The following is a 14,679-nucleotide window of genomic DNA, read 5'->3' on the forward strand; positions in this document are numbered from 1 at the left end:
GCTAGGCGCTATTCTGTCGTTTGCCAGGCACGCGCGGCGCACGCGTTAAATCATCGCAATACGTCGCTGGGTTTCCCTTCTGGAAGGCGCGTGCATATTCATCGGGAGGAAACGAAACGAGGCAAGGCGTATCCGGTCGCGTCGGGGACGGTTAACCGCTGTGGTGCGCACGTTACGAAAGGTTTCCGCGCACCCGCGGAGCCTCGCGACACGTTCAACAGCCGGCTGCGAGATCTCATATTTCTTCGCGGATAATATAAGGGCCATCGCGTCGCGGCCTCTTCTTGTAAACCACGCTGCATCTGCCTTGGCGCGCGAACCGTCCTCTGCATAGACGGCGCCACCGCTCCGCAACGCGGAACGCCCGATCAGACGGATTACGACTTTATAGCCAAGCGGATCCTTTGTCTTAACGAATTGTCACGGCTGTAGAGGTCCCTTTGTTGTCCAATTTACGGTTCTTAGGATTTTAGTACGCGGCTATACAGGCCTACGCATTCTTGCCTCGCGTTGGAGCCGTGAAAGGAAATCATTTTTATTGCGCACTCTGGCAAATCTTCTTTGTTTTCGATCGAAAGACGTTTGAGAAGGTGGGAAGAGCGTGTAGCAGTCGAGCAGGGTAGATGTTTTATAGGGTAGGGCTGGTGTTAATCGTATTTTTCAGAGTACATTCCCTCTATTTTGACTGATCAAAGGCTTCCTCGTTTCAACGAATACCAATATACATTGGTATATTTTGATTTGGAATCAAGTTATCGCAGTAACAGCATGCAAATTGAAAAGTGCTGGAAAATTTGTAAGCTGGGCGAATGCTAATAACGTCGTCCCAATATCAGAAACGAAGCTACACGTGTTTCGTACAAATTTGTCTGTTCGACAACTAGTAGAACAGTCAATCGATAGTCCTGGATCCGCCATTCCTACCTGAATAATCCCATCGTCGAAGGAAGAAGACAGAAGGCGACGCTGGCACGACGTTCCAACGATTTCGTACACGGTGCGGCGTATAAATCTAACTAACAAAGTAGACAATTGCGCGTTTTTGCGGGGTGGAAAGAGTCGTGCTCGTAGCGGAGCTTTCTCCGAACGACGCGCGACAAGCGGCGGGCTGATTTATGCGTCACGAACCGGCGAACCTTGAATCTTCGTGGGAAGTTTTCAAGCATAAATCCGACCTGTAAATAACACCGTGGGCGATCGAAGCGAGCGGGAGAGCGCGAAACGATCGTAAAAATCACACGGAACACCGTGTAAACCGCCCCATCGTCCGTTTCCACCTGACGCGCGATATAAAGCCAAGCGAAATTAGTTTATAATGAATTTGCAAAACCGATAATTGCCGGTCGTTTAACCGCCGGTTGGCCCACCGATACCCATCGATTCTCCTAATTATGCCAGCTTGATGTCCGTGTTAACCGCTAATATCCTTATACGCGTTCTTCTCGTTTTATTGGGCAAATTTGAAAATTAATAAATTACGGAACCGGTGTATGGAAATTGGAAATTTGATATTCGATTCACGCGTGTATGTAGATACGTTGTTAAAGGCAGTTGTCGCTTTAATCGTCGGGTAGATGCTCCTTTTTAAATTGAATATTAAAACGATATGTGTCGCGGTATGTAGGGCGATTACGTATTATGATTGTTCGAAATAAAGTGGAAGTAACGGTATTAATAATGCTTCATCCCTGACGCTCCGACTATTAATGAAGAGATACGTTTGTTTGAAGAAGAGACGATGTAATATATCGTTTCGTGCTGTACACTTGGAACTCCGCCTACTCGAATGTGCCAATTAAATCCACCGTGTAACGTCGGAGTAAACGTTAAATGAATCTTACTAAATCATGCAAAACTGCTCGACCGTTCTAAAATAATCGTCGTCGTAATCTTTCATGATTTCGTCAAATGGATAATAACGTAATTGTATCGCACGTTTGAAATACTCTATAAAACGACGGTATTAGATTGTTGATCAAACCGTTAATTTTTCGCCGATGAAGGGGAGGGAAGATAATTTGGGACGACCAAGGTCAGAAGAAAAAAGAAGAAAGTAACGAAAATAAAAGGTGTAAATGTACAACATAATAGTCTCCTTTTTAATATAATGAATTCATAATGGTAATAGACAATAATAATAATATAATAATATAATAATATGATGTTACCAATAATAATAATAAAATTAATATAATAATAATAATAATAATAATAATAATAATAATAGATATATTCTGTCTATATTCACATTCAGAACTATGTACAGTTTAATTAATTTACAATTGAATTCGTAAGAACAACCAAATAGAACCTATTAATCGTAATATATATATATATATATTTATATATTTATATTTATATATATCTCTATATACTTAATACCTGTATATATATTCACACAGATATTCTTTCATTTTCTCTTTTTCTTCTGTGTCGAAGGATCACTCTGTGATCGTGTACAAGAAACACGTAAAATTCTTTGTCTCATTCTTCCCCTAATCTTACGATTCTTCTTTTATTTTTTATTTTTTGTTTTCTTTTTTCTTTTTTTTATCTTTCGCCTGTATTCACAGATGATACAAGCGATACGCTTGACCCTCGATGTTATCACCTAGCTACACGCTGCGATGATTATTTACAAAACCATGATCAAGTCTCTATTAATTACCCTATTACGATATACGTGTCAACGAATGCACGAGCACCGACCATCTTCGTCGAAGTACACTAGCACCGTAGTGTTCCTCCTTGATCCGTTTCTTCTTCTTTCCTTTAATCAAGTACGTAATATATTTCACTCTTCCTTTCATTCTCCAACCGTTTCTCTCTCGCTTGCAACTCTTTTTTCTCTCTCGTTAATTCTCTTCAACCTCGCCCATTATCACAGATATAAATAAATGTATTCTTTACAAAACAATGTACAATTTCTCCCATCGACCTGCTTCTCAGTTTCTGACACTCTCCAAAATTTCTTTTCCTCTCTCTTCCTTGCACAACACAAAACTTCGACGATAACACGCACGCACACTCGCTCACACATGCCAAAGTACAAAATGATAGTCCATTTCTATAATTAAGTTTCTTTTTGCCTTTACTCCGTTCATTTCGCTGCGTCCATACACACGCACACGCACACGCACACACACACACCTACACATACACACACACATACACATACACACACACACACACACTCTCTCTCTCTTTCTTTCTCTCTCTCTCTCTCTCTCTCTCTCTGTGTACTTCACGCTCATTCACGAATCGGTCCTCTCTGCTCGTTTTCCACCACAGTAGGAGCCTCGAGAAACGTTTGCGAGTCGACGCGTAATGCCTAGATTCCACCACTGTCGATGATCAGACTTTTCGAAAGGAGGATTGATTTATGCGATATACATATAATATAAAAAAATACCAACAATCTCGAGCACCGCGCATCTCGCTCTCCATCCGTTTGTTATAGATCAATTTCGCTTCTCTTGCTCGTCCCGGACCAATGCGACTCGAGCGAAGTCGAGCGAAATCATCGTGGCGATACTTCGTTCGCGCGAGATCACGAAGATCTACGAAATTAAGGGGGCCGAAGAATAAACGGATCGCGATCGATCTTGCTACACATATAAACACACACGCGCCAACTTTCGCATCGAGCGAGAAACTTCCACTTTGGCTAGGCTCGCGAGAACACGATCACGAGACATTTAAGCGATCAACGGGCATACGATCTAAATCAACATATTGCACAGAGAGACGGTTGAAAGTAACGAGGACGAAGTACGATGCTAATTAAAAGTAGACACGTTATCGCATCGTCGAATTCTCGTGGTGAGCGCGCCGCGGCCGCAGGAAACCGGAAGTCCTTCATGGATCACGAGTGCACGGTGCCCGCACGGAAAAAGGACGAATTTTTACTCTTAATTAGTTTACCGCTGCTGTTACCGTTCTTTCCTCTTCAAATCTCACCGTAATATCCATCCTTCGTGGATAGCGTGGCGTCCATCGACGACGGTATCACCCGGAGACTACACATGCGGCCGCGTTCTCCACTTTTAAAGTTACTTTCGCTGTACGTCGATTTTTCAACCGCGCCAACATGTGTACCGATATACGGTGGATTCGACGAATTTTTCAAAGATCCAGATTTAAGCCAAATCTGTGCTCCGCTAGTAGCGTTCTGTCCATTTGAACGGCGCGGCGGCGTATTCGTGTACACGAGAATATCCCATCGGGAGTTTAATCAAAGAGTTACTGGTAGATTAAGGATAGAGTAGCGCCTGTACGATCCGGCTTCATCTTCTCCTTTCGCCTCTTCTCTGCGGACATCCCCAACGAAGGGTGCCATTACGCGAGTCATGTTATGTCGAAGGTACGGAGAACCGACTTTATGCAAGGGTTGCTCGTTTTTCGATCGCTCGTGATTCCAACGATTTCTCATTGATCGAACGTTGAAAAATCTCAACGAGTTCAACTACGAATGGATCGATCTATGCTCGCACCAGGACTTTCCCAAGCGAGTTTTCGCGCGAACTATATGGATTAACCTGAAATGGCTGCTACTTTGCACGTTGCCCGTGTGGTTTGCGGGTTCTTTTGACTCCTGGAATCGACAAGATCCGCCGATGAACAGATGCGGATGGACGAGGAACGAGAAATATCCTGAACTGATCAGCTTGTTCCTCCATCCGCGATTTATATACAAAACAAACGATATTCGACGCGTTACCGGTTTATTTATGTTTTAAACGAATCTTGCGTACGAGTGTACGACGACCTCTTTATTTACAGAATCGGAGACCAGTTAAACACGCGGAACGATCGACGATGAACAATTGGTTGACTAAGGAATCGTCGAACGCGTGAAACGAGGTAACTTGGACGATGTTTCGCGCATCGAACTCTTTTCGACCGCTGCTCGACGAAGGACGAATACCATCCTGTTTCGTCCAAAGAGATGGCGTTTCTCGCCAAACTTCCACCGAATGTCACAGACGTGCGATTCAGTGCGCATCTTCCCTTCGCGACTATCTGTTCTCTCGCGATGACATCTTCTTGCTTTACGTAATAGTGCGTAAGCAGGCACTTTGACGTAATTCTCGTGGTTTCTAAATCTTCTCCAAGCCGAAACGATTGGCTCGTGCACGCGCGCCACAGCCAAGTCCATTCGTTTTTCGCAGTCGCACTTTGCACGCCACAAGCACGATGTATGTATCTCAAGGACGAACCTCTGTGCTCCATTTCTTCCTTTCAAAAGATATCTCTTTTATCGCTCCTTTTTCGTATCCAACGGCTTTCCGCTCCCTCTGCTTCCTCTCGCGTGCTTCTTTGTCTATTTCTTTCTAGTTCCACCATCTTTCCTCTTGGAAATCACGCTGGTAAATCCCAGAACCTCTCAGCGGCGCGTATTTACAGTCCAGTGTCGCGGGCCCTTGCGTTCTTCGTTTAATCCTGCAACAGAGAGACGAGGATGGTCTTAGGTGCAAGTCGCCGTGTTCTTTCGTTTTGGGTGTTCGCTATTGATTAGGATCTTTTCGCAGGATTAGAAATATCGAGAACTGTTGAAATACATTTTATACAACGTATCTATGATCGTACAACGACAAATGACCGATTGAGATTGAGTGACACGTGTAATCATGTACGACGTGTGATGCATTTATTTCCCATCTTTTTGTAGACTTGCCGGCGATAAGAAACAAACGGCGTCCAACGTAAGGAAGAATATTTTTAAATTTTCAATATTCCAAACCCGTTATAATAAAAGCTCTTTCGCACGATGCTTCGTAAACCTATCATTTGTATCAAAAAGCGTGTTCAAAGCTCCAGGTAATTTGTGAAATAGTTATCAGGATTCACGAAAACTCAACGAACACCGCCGCAGCACGGTAAAATTCGCCTTTGCTAAAGGGAACACCGCCAGAGTTGAACGGCGGTTGGTTGTCTATTCGCGATTAGGGTTCAGCCTCTAAAATCATTCTTAGATCTGAACGAGTAGGCGAGCTCGATAACAACGATAATCGCGACTCTCGCAATTAGACGATCGTGTACGACTACACAGGTTAACCAGTCTGTGGTCGCTACCGGTATAAGATTTACGAAAATATCGTTTTGCATGCTCGTAACCGGACTATCACGGCAGAGGTTATACTGCCATCGAGTTGCGTCCACTCTGCGCGGTTATTATTACGCCATAATCCTGCGTCCACGAATCCTATCATGAATTTTCCATTAGTATAGCTGCCGATTGTGTGGCTTCCGCCGTTCGTATCATTCGATAGAAAAATTGGAATTTTAGATAGCAAATCGCCCCCTCTCCTTCCTAATCTCTGTGGAAACATACAACTTGACGCAATATCGATTAAACTCCACGATTAACTGTTGCACATAATTTATGATAATATTAGTAAATCGAACTTTGAGATGCTCGTTGTTACATTTAATTCGATGAATGGACGTAACTTCACCCCTTCACGATCGGTTGGAAGGCGAAGTCCGTAGGTTTTCGCAACCGCGGCCAGATGAGCTGGACGTAAACTGCTTGTAAGATCATAGTTAACTATTAGCGAGCTGCAATACACGTCGGCGTTGCGGTAGATCGGAGCAATGTACGTCGTGGCTGGCTATCGATACGCGATTACCATGCGTCTCACCTGGTAGACAAGCGATGCTCTCGCACACAACGATCGCCAAGACCGATATCGAGCCGCTTCTCTACCTTCTTCCCGTTTCGCGACACGCTGCTGCAAATGGAACGTCGCTAACGTGGCTCGTCACACGGCGTACCGGTTCCGTGTGTGGCGCTTCTGCCTGCTGTTATCGTCGCAGTCTGATTAACGGGATTACCACCGAGAGTATCTGACCTCACGCGTCAGAGGCGTTTCATCACAGCGGCTAAATGGCATCTACGTTCAAAAATATCTGGACATCGAAGGCGGTTTATGCGGGAAAAAGTGGCAGATTTAATGGTAAAGAAATGGTTGTTCGCGAGAGCTAAACATAGATTCCATTTATTGAGTTTAATGGCGATACGGAGAGGGTAAATTCGTTTCTTAATTCATAGATGGCAAGTGTTTTACGCTGAAACTATCTGTCTTCTTTTTGTCGTTACAAGCGTTGCGACCAACGTGTATGTGCTTTTAACAAGATTAACGTTGACTTTTATTAAGATCGAAATTTCATTAGGGATAATTTGATCGGATATCTGTTTTATTTTTATCGTATCAATTTTTAATACAATTATCTATTTACGTCTAAATTCGACATTCGTTGTATCGGCGTTAATAGATGTTCATAATGTTGTTCCGTGTACTTGATAATCGATTTACGAGTGGTAGATTCGAAGATAACTTCCTTCTAAATCTTCGACGATCAAAAGTCGTATAGAAAATTAATTAAACGAAGACGTAGAAAACGCTATATAAAACGTAGTAATTCAAGTCCTATGTCTTCCCTCGTCGTTACGTAAGAATTCCTCGAACGGACGTCTATCCTCTACCCCGTTTCGACGAATTTGCATACGTAACGACAGCTCCCAAGTACATTCCGACCGTGGTTCCACGCTCGAATGCCGAAAATCGCTGGCATTCGATTATCAGGCGAAATCACAGCCGCGCTATTCCAGACGTTTCGGCATCCAAGAATCACCTCGTTCGATCTGTCAACGACCGACTCTCGCAAGATTCGCGAAACCTTCGCAATTATATCGCCTTGACTGTTTGATCTATATCTGTAGTTTGCATCTCTCTGTTGATGCGTTGATACGATACGCGATACAGGATCGCCGCAGGAGTTTCGCAAACGATTCGAAAAAATGTCTCATTTACCTCCGATGGTGTATGGCACAGGTTAACCTGTTAACCGTGTCGTTCTTTAATTAGGGACTTCTATAATTAGAAAATTAACGTTAACGCGGCCTTTTTCTTGCCATTTTTTCCCATCAATTTGTATTATCGCATTCTGTTTTTTAACATCGTGGCTACGACAGAGAATTCCAAGGATTCGCTTGATACATCTTCTCGTCGTTTCTTTCGCTTGTTCTACGAAACTCAGAGAAATTAATTAAACTGGTTGTTATTTAACGGAATAAACGTCTCTTATACGGTCTTTTTGCGATAGACTTTCGATCATTCAACGAAAATGAGAGCAATATACGATAATGGCAACAAACATCGAAGGAATATATGGATGTACCACTGTACCACGTTCTTCGCTAGAAGGATGCGAAAATAAGCATCGCGATGGAAACGAGGGGAACGTGAATGCGGTGGAAAAACGTCTGGAATATATCAGGGCCGTTAACGGAGCGTTACGTATGCCAGCGTCGCTACGAATCGACGTTTTACACAGCATGGGACTATCGATACGCGATTACAGTGTCTCACCTAGCGAACAACTTCGTGTACGTGCGCTGCCGCGATCACCGTGGCCGATAGAGGCCTCCGCCTCCAAGCGTGGAGAATCTCTGCACGCTTCGGATGGAATGCCGTCGCTTCTCGGTTATGGATACTTGAAACGGGGGCGATATACGCTACAGCATTTTTTCCATCGACGTGAAAAACTTTACTACCATTTCTGTGGACTTTCGAATTCCATTAACTTTACGCGAAACTTCAACTAAATTAATTCTTCGCCTTGCAATATCTAGTTACGCTCGTCACGCGAATTACCATTTTCTTTAATAGAATTTCACATTCCACGGACCGCCATAAATTAATATTACTATTATATAACGCTTCAGCGTTTTACATTTGATACGGTACATCGTTAGATAATGAACAGTTGGCGCGCAAGCGCGTACTTAACGAGTAATTAAACGAGCAGTTAAACGAGTAGCCAACGCTTACGATCGATTATACGTAGCTACCGAAATGATCATAAAGCAAGAGGCTAATAATTCGTTTAGTCGCGTCTACCCATCGATGTTAAGTTAAAGGTGACCACAAAATTGCAAAGTAGACAGGTAGCGTGGTAGAAGTATCGCATCTCAACGACCTCGAGCAACCCGAGCAATCCGATCTGATTTGCAACACGATGTACAAAACGAGAAGTACGATCGCACGACGGATCGTCGAAGCGTTTCCTCGATTAAAACAATTAGCGGAACCCGGTGTACGTACGTATGGCGTCGCGGGAATTTTTCACGATCGATTAAACGAGACGCTGTGTAGCCATTTGTTGAACGTTTCCAAGGTGTGACAGTGGCCGATGGCGTCCGACGAATATTTCAAAGCGCCACGGGCTATCTGTCGCGCCGGCCGCGTCTCTCTTTATTCCGTTGCTCGTTCTCCGGTTCATCGCCGAGCGCGTAAACCGAAATGACGCGAAACCGGATGACAAATGCCGCGCGATTACGCGACAAGTCGTTCGAGGAGATCCGACCACGTTTAAACGCGCTTTCTCGCGTGTATCCAACCTCCATGGGACTTTTTACATGGAACTCCCTCGGCCATCCGTCCATCACGGCGACTCGTTGTGTGGTTCTCTTGGAAATTCGCTGGGCAACGCGTGGAAGGCCGCCCAGGAACGACGAAGCAAGTAATTGCGGGGTGATTAGTGCGAGGTCTGTTAGACTACGTATTTGTCTCTTTCTGAGATTATTACTCCGCGCTATCTGTCGGATACGAGTCCGGTATTCGTGTACTCTGAAGCGTGGAAGAGAATTAGTTCAGTTTGATGGCAGGCATAGTTAGGTATATGGAACCAACTATTTATCAACGCGCAGCTTCTCAAATATATTTCTGAAGTAGCATTATCTATTATTCGCAATACGATTAACATTAGCGTAAGTAATATGTCGTAACGTTCCTATCAATGTACGAGCGCTACTCTTGTACAAGGCTACGCCTTTCTTCCATATATTTACTTCTATATATTCGAAACCGAGCTTTTCCCCTCTTGCACTTCTTGTTTCACTTTGTTCGTTCAATAAAGACACGCGCTGCCACGTTGTTCCTTCGCTCAAAGGGACCCAGCGGTGCATGTATTTTTCATCTATATGAAATTCATCGGACACGATGTAGAGTCTGCAAGTTTGGTTCGTTTATTCAAACGACAGAGTGTCCAGGATCGAGTCGGGGAATATTCATGAACACGGTTTGCCGGTGAATCGACGCGACAAGCAGCTTACGTACGCGTGCACCTCGGCGATGCTCGGTGTGGAAGAAGCGCCATGAAAATCCGGCTTTCGCGCGAGCTCGCCTTTCTAAAAGCGGAATCTCACCTGCACGAAATCGATACCCAAGCCTCCAAAACGGAACAGTCATTTCTGCTATCGGCTTCTCGTAATTGCGAACCTTTTAATACGACTCCCCCACTGCCAGTACCTTCCAGCGCAAGAAACCTGTTTATCCGTTCTCCATTATCTTCGACACGAAAAACGACGTTACGAAACGCGGTTCGCGGTTAACCTCTACCCGGCCGAACCTCACAGACGTATTCCCCATTTCTTCGACACCCGAATTTCACACTGTCAACGAGCGAGTTAAAATCGTTTAATCTGTCGGAGATTTTTCTTCGCCGAAGGTAGCCGCGAAGCAAACGTTGCACAATCCATCTACCGAGCAGCTGGATTTAGAGAAAGCCGTGCTAACGAGATGAATCCGCTATCGAGCTGAGAATCTCTCGACATTGAGAACGAAACTCTCGGTTTTATACTATTGCGCTAATTAATGGGATAGATTTTTCGGTTAACACGATGTATACGAGATGTTGCTGGACGTTATGTGTTTTTCTATTTCGTCGAACATGGAAGATGGAAATTACGTCGAAAAATCTAATTTCAAGCAACTACCTTGATGTACAGTGTAAATATGTACATATTTTCTGTTTCTATTACGTTTAATGCTGAGAATTGGATCGATTAAGCAAGTATACCTATACGAATGAAAAACAGGACGGAGCAGCGACTGACCGTATCGATTTATGGAATTGTACACCAACAAATATCCTTCAACATCTACGACGTCCACCGTTTTAATACGAAAAGATTCAGCAAAGAAGAGCGTGACACGCATCGTTTGCGAATTTTGTCCATTTTCACGTTGGGGCATCCTCTTTCATTCCCGATAGCGGAGCAAGATCCCGGGATAAGCCGGATTAAGATCTCACAGAGAGACACGGAGAGAGAACGTTCCTCTCGGGCTGGCGCGGAGGCTCCGTGACGGTAATTTACGCGTAATCGCGACGATGATCTCCAGCCTCCGAGACAACGCTCAACGCGACGTCGTAATTTCACGCGAACGGGGAAGGTCACGGCGAACATCTCGTGAAATCGACACGTGCGCCAACCACGAAGACGAGAAACCGACATGAAAATCAGATGAGAGCGATCCGCTGAGACGATAACGGCTGAACTTCGAACGGACGTCGCGCTTTAACATAATCAACGCTTTGGGAAGGAGGAAAGGAGGGCTGAATTCGATGGAAAAGCAGGATTAATTACAGCGTCACCGCGTTATCTGCCGTACGAGTCGGTGTTGTTTGCATGCCGCGACGGGAACGAGCGTGAAATTACGATGATTATAAAATTGATCCTCGTACGATCGCGCATTAGACCCGTCGAAATTACCGGACGCGACGACGACGTGTTTTCCGCGAGATCGTGCCGACGTATCGTTGATAATACGTTCTGGGTCTAGGATCTGAGCGGACACAACGTTGTTGTTGCTCCTTGTTTAATTGTATAATTACAACACTCGACTGCGCCGAACGACTGTATCAACGACCGGTGGCAGGCCCATTTTCCGGGGAGATCGTACGCGATTAATTGGCGGCGGAGCGAGGTAATTAGAAATTATACCGATAAGCTAGGAGGAAAAACAACGCAGCCAGTTTTCTTCGACGGAATCTCGACCACGCTGTTCCATCACGGGTAACGTGTCCTTTTAGGAGAGCGGAAAACGAACGCTCCATCTTGATACTCGGAGGACGTTCGACGTGAAACGTGCGACGTGAGAGTTCGTTCGATCAAACGCGTTTACTTAGCGATAACTCGTTGCCCGTGGCGAGCACGAATTTGCAAATGTCCAGAACGATTCTGGTGGAAGAGGAACGACCAGGTTGGGGAGGTTTTAGCAGGTTCTCCGGTTACTCAGGTAGCAAGGTGGACCCGAGGCCCGAGGTCGAGACGTAAATCCGGGCTACCGTTTCGACCCTGAGGATCTCACGATCTACGTTGCGGTGTAATAAAGCCGAGAGCCGCGATCGCGCGTCCATCGGCGGATCCAGGGTAAAAATGGGGGTCGAGGACAAAGAAGGACGCGGTCTCGCAGGCGACCAGGCGGTGAAACGCCTGCCGGGAATTCCAGAAACGCGGCGATGGCCTCTCATCGAGACGAAGAGGAAAGAAGAAGGAGGGAAGAAGAAACTGTACGGTGGCGGTTTCTCGCGAGGGTCGTGGACAACACGGACAAGGGGCGGAGGAATCGCGACGACGCGACGTCCCGGTAGGATTTATCGAGGAGACACCTGAATCCTACCGGAATCTCGTAGCTGTTAGAAAGATCGGCTATCCTGCCGCGTTCGCGGAGGCAACGTAGACAACGACGTGGACGGTACGCCTGGTGGTCGCGAATTTTATGCAGATCCGGCGCGATCGTGTAAATATCGCGGTCGGTGTTGCCCGGTTGAGGTCAGGAAGAGGGATCGCCGGACCCAGATCGGGAGTTCACCACCCAGCCTAATGGCAATTAAATATCTCCGGGCTAATTGGCAATTATAGGCCACGGGTGTCGAAGGTGTTTCTCGTCTCCGTTCCACGCGGCGCCATTTAAGCTCCGATCTCTCTTTTCCTCCTTCGTTTTCCGTCGCTGCGCTGGTTCGTCGAGAGGAACAGCAGAACCGAAAAAAAGAAACACAGGTCCGCCAGGTAGGTGCAACAAGGGGCGCTCTCTCGTACGATCTGGAGCTTGTACGTATACCTGGCTGCCTGTAGCCGTAGCTCGCAGGTTGAGCACAGGTTCGAGAAGAGCTGGGAAGGAGGAGAGAGGGTCCAGGAGGGAGAGTTCGGTGTTTTGGACGCGAGAGAGGAGAGTTATAAGCGTCCAGACGCCACGAGGCCCCAAATGTTCCCTGGTCCATACACAGGCCCGGAGGAGAGGAAATGAGGAGAGAGGACCGAGGTGACGACAGCGAAAACTAGTTTATTTGGGACGCGGCTATAAATTAGGATCAGATCGCCACGCGATAAGAGTACCGGCTAACACCCGGTTCCTTTCGAAGGTAGCGTCTCTTTCTCTCTGATTCTCCGTTCCTCCGTGTTCCGTTAACCTTCCTTCTCTTTCTTCCTCCACTTCTTTCGGTTGGTCGACCTACGAAGAGAAGACGAAGAAGAGAAGACGAGATCGTCCTCCTCGTTGCACCTTCGCCTAGCCGTGTCTCAAGTTGATCCTCGTTCGGCGTTTCGTCGTCGTTGTAGCCGTCTCTAGCCCGGTGAATAATGCGGGAAAGTTGCTCGTTTCCAGCCAAACGAACGACGCGACGCTAATTGATATGCCTGCTGTTTGCAAACGACTCTTGATTCTTCACGATGCCAGAATTATTAAAGTGTCGACGAACAACAGGCATTTTCATCGAACGTTATTTGATTGTTTCTTTCGAACCGTGATTCGGATCTCTAATGGCTTGTCTTGTCCTTCCTTGTTTCTTCTTCGTTGCTCTTTGCTTCTTGTTTGAAAAAACTGGTCCCGATGTGTTTACAACATCGACGAATCAGATAACCTTGAAACCAACGATGCCTTCGAAATACGCGACGAAAGAAGCCAGAAAAAAAATCGGAGTAGGAAAGAGACTTGGCGACGAATCTCGTTCTCCTTCTTTTTTTACATTGTCGCGAGTGGTATGAAGCCGCGATATCTCGGAGCCGATTAACTACTTGGTCGACTACTTTTCTATCTCTTCTTTCTATTAACGGGTCGTTGAAAGATACCGATAGCGAAGGTAGATAGAGAGGTATATCTGCCTAATTTCAGCGTTTCTTATTTATCTACGATGCGCGGACGAAGAAAGCGATGGATCACAGCAGAAGACGAGAGATAAGTGACTTGATCGTTCCAGGACTGGTTTCGTTAGAAACCGCTACGTAGTTTCGAATTCATTGAAAGATCAACAAACCTATCTTTTTCGTTGCCACCGAAGACCTAATGGTGTCATTGCGATCCAATATTATTCGATTAAATACGTTTTCGTACCATCTTTCTAAATAAAACGAACTGCCAATCAACGATAAGGACAAACGAATTTGCATATCGACTGGGACTATCCTCCCAAGAATTCATCAAGAAGAGGAAACCGCACCGCTTTCCCAAAGCCATTCCCGAAAGCCAGAGATCCATCAACAGAGTATCATCGTGACCTCGCCACGTTCCACGTTCTCGAAATGCTGCGCGTCTTATTCCAGCGAATTCGAGTGCGGCGCGTTCCACTCTGTGAGAGGATACATAGTACGCGAGAGGACCGTGCGGTCGGTCGTTCAGTCAGCAACGCGACAGGTTGAGGTGTGCCCGGTAGAGAGTGCGGTGTGTTCTACGGCACACAAACGTACACACGCTACTTCACACACAGGCAAACAAGCTCGGAAGAGCGTGGCCATAACGCGGTGGGTTGCGCGCGCGAGAAAGACGCGGCCAGCCAGTGGTGATTCCATTCACTGATTGAAATCTCCGTCCATTTGTCACTGTCAAGGAGGTG

At 45.9% G+C, this 14,679-nt stretch overlaps 1 protein-coding gene across 2 annotated transcripts in view; it reads right to left on the minus strand.

Annotated features, from left to right (window-relative positions):
- Positions 1-2,215: 2,215 nt before the first annotated feature.
- Positions 2,216-14,679, minus strand: part of LOC122569408 (homeobox protein caupolican-like) — a 76,130-nt gene continuing 63,666 nt past the window's right edge. For both annotated transcript variants that reach the window (XM_043730405.1, XM_043730406.1), the window contains exon 7: positions 2,216-5,442. The gene's annotated coding sequence lies outside the window, so the exon portion shown is untranslated. The remainder of the gene's footprint in view (positions 5,443-14,679) is intronic.

Source organism: Bombus pyrosoma, linkage group LG7, assembly GCF_014825855.1.
Source record: "Bombus pyrosoma isolate SC7728 linkage group LG7, ASM1482585v1, whole genome shotgun sequence".
Classification (NCBI taxonomy): Eukaryota; Metazoa; Arthropoda; class Insecta; order Hymenoptera; family Apidae; genus Bombus; species Bombus pyrosoma.